We start from the raw sequence: 2,885 nt of genomic DNA, 5'->3' as shown, positions 1-2,885 counted from the left end.
TCCAACCGCTCTCCTCTCACCCCGCCACACCACCGCCCAGCGCCATAACACACCGCACACCTTGCAGCCGCCTGCAATCTGGGCTGGGTCTAATAAAGGCCAAAAAACAAGAACGTGGACAGCTACACTTTTAACGTGCACAGCTACAATTTTAACGCACACAGCTACACTTTGAAACAGCGTGTACCACAGCTATACTTTTAACATGCAGAGCCACGTACAGTTAATTAGCACCCCGGCCCGAACCGTCCCGTTTCGTGTCAGTGGTCAGTGGATCCCCGCCGCGCTATATAGCGGGAGGAGGGCATCACCCTCCCGCCCGCCTGCCTCCCCCCGCTCGCCCGCCGGCGCGGGGCCGGGCAGCACGATTAGCCTCCTTGTCCATTCAGCAGACGCCCTCGCCGCCCCCAACGCCCCCGCCGCCCGGTGGGACCGTCGGGTGCACGCGTCCCCGCCCACGCGACGCAAATGGGGGACCGGAGCACACCAGAGGGTGTGGTTGTTATATGTGGGTGAGGTTGGTATGGGGTTCGTATGCTCCCTCATTGATTGACGTACACAAAGCACATTGATCAAGGTGTGTATTATCGGTGTCTCTTCGGATGTTACAAGGTACACTATACACTACTGCGTCTACATCTTGACGCTAGCTCTGCTCCTCTCCACTAACAAACGTTACATCCACAACAAGGCACAGCAACTATTTGCATGAAAGTAACTCTGTTACAGATCACTTCAATGAATTGAGCGAGAGAAAATGCTCAACCTAACACTAACAAAAATGAAAAAAAAAAGGGGAAGGTGTTTTAATATTTTTTTCTCTCAATCTAGCGGAAGAGCAGACGGTCGAATGCTATATTCGAAAAAACGGTCAAATGTTATTAGTTATATCGGAATATCTTATCGTAAACGAACCGTTTTCTATTCTTGATATACTTAGCAGTTATTATTGTATTCAAATCAGCAAACAATTTCTAGTTCAGATTATAACAAATCACCAACAAATTGTTAATATCTTTTTTTTTCATATATTGGTGATATTCAATGATTTCAAACAAATGGAATTCAAGTTTGATGCTGCATCTACTGGTAAAATGATTACTATTTTAACATAAATTCCTACTTATCAGTTTTCAAATTTAATTTGCATTTTGCATTGTTTGATCATGCTGTTATTATGCTGATCTATTTAAGTGTGAAAAACTCTCAATGAGACACTTTATAAAACCAAACGGATAAAGTACCTTATCGTCTAAATGCCGCAAGCGATACCAAAATGCAACTGTTCATGGAACGCAATCAAAAAATGTGTGAAGATGATTGACTTTAATATATATGTCATTGGCTAACTGAGTTTGACAGCATGGAGTACAGGCACCTACCCATTCTCCAGCACCAAGGAAATCCGACGATTATGCTCAACCTCATGGATGCTCTACCGAATCTCGTCCCGAATGGACTGGATATCATTCTGCACCCCATGGAGCGGTGTGCACAATTTGGACGCCCCTGGACCATCATCGATGCAGTCACAAGCACTCATCTAATTCCAGACAGCGGAAGTTACGTACTTCCCTGTACAGCTAAGCTACGCCCTGCGCTAGCCCCAGCAGCAGCACGCGACGGATGGAATTGTCCTTTTTGGACCCACCAGCAACGAGCTGCAACCAACAACCACTGCTGGACAACATCCGAGCCAACATCACCATTACTCCAGGAGAGCTACATCCAAAACCGGAAGCAGTCCAACAACATCACATGAGCAAGGTTCGTCTAAAAAAAAAAAAAAAGAAGTCGTCATTCCTAGCCATCAGTCACTAATAATTTCATTATGCTTGCACCAGAAATCGATATCCGTACCTCATAAAAACCTGTACTTAAAAAAAAAAATGCAGTAGCTATAAATTTTAGTTGTCTTGTTTATAGACGATTTCACACTAAGTAAATGTAGCCTTTAAACATTACAACGATGATTTGCATAATTAAGCCATAAATGAGCAGCAACAAACTTGCCATATAAATCAATTACACACTTCTAAGTGTAATACAAACTTAGTATGTAAGAAATTTCGCTTATCATCTTATCACGTTATGATAACATGCTTTCTGGAAACGTCTTTTCTGCCTTTGTCTTCTCTTTCTGTTCCAGGTGCTCGATTCGCGATGTGGCCAATTCGGATCCTCGCAGCCAAACCGACGCATTAAATGACATAAGCCGTCGCCTACAGCTGCCCGGAAGCCATGAAACGCCCGTTCGCAAACCAAGCGCCTCGACACTTCTTTCCTATCGGGATGCACACCGGATGCACATCGTTGGACGCAACGATGAACGTTGGACGCAACGTTCCCCAAATATTTTTCTTCATGTCTCAGACGTTTAGTCCCAACCAGTATTGCATAAAATCACTCAGCATTCAGCATTGTAGCAATGTCAATACTTGCGTAGTATGACACCATTGTTGTTTGCATTTAATCTTATGTTCATGTAATTATTTAAAATCATTCAGCATTGTACCAGTGTCAATACTTGCTTCTAGCATGAGACCACATTGTTGTTTGAACTTAATCTTAAGTTTATTTAAAAGTACAACTCATTCAGCATTGCAACAAATTCATTACTAGCGAGTATGAAACCATTGTTGTTTGTATTTAGCCTTAAGTTCATTCAATAGTTTAAGTTTGTATAATAATTCATATTCTCTTACCAATCAAATATTTTATTTCGTTAAGTAAAACTTATGTAAAACTTTTTTTTAATTACTCGACATATTGGTCACTCATTCCTAATGATGATTAGAATTCACTTATATTGTAATGTTACGTAATTGTTAACTTTTCACTTGTATGATCTATCTAATGTTAATTTATTGAAATATTTTTTTTTT

General features: G+C 41.7%; 1 protein-coding gene across 3 annotated transcripts in view; it reads right to left on the bottom strand.

The window, feature by feature from the left end:
• LOC113215508 (MOXD1 homolog 2) overlaps positions 1-2,885 on the bottom strand; it is a 481,769-nt gene that overhangs the window by 288,887 nt on the left and 189,997 nt on the right. The gene's annotated exons all lie outside the window — the stretch shown is intronic.

The sequence above is a fragment of the Frankliniella occidentalis genome, unplaced genomic scaffold (genome assembly GCF_000697945.3).
Source record: "Frankliniella occidentalis isolate FOCC.00 unplaced genomic scaffold, Focc_3.1 Scaffold17, whole genome shotgun sequence".
In the NCBI taxonomy this organism is placed as follows: domain Eukaryota; kingdom Metazoa; phylum Arthropoda; class Insecta; order Thysanoptera; family Thripidae; genus Frankliniella; species Frankliniella occidentalis.
The sequence above is the reverse complement of the archived record's forward strand: the minus strand, read 5'-3'. Positions and strand labels throughout refer to the sequence as shown.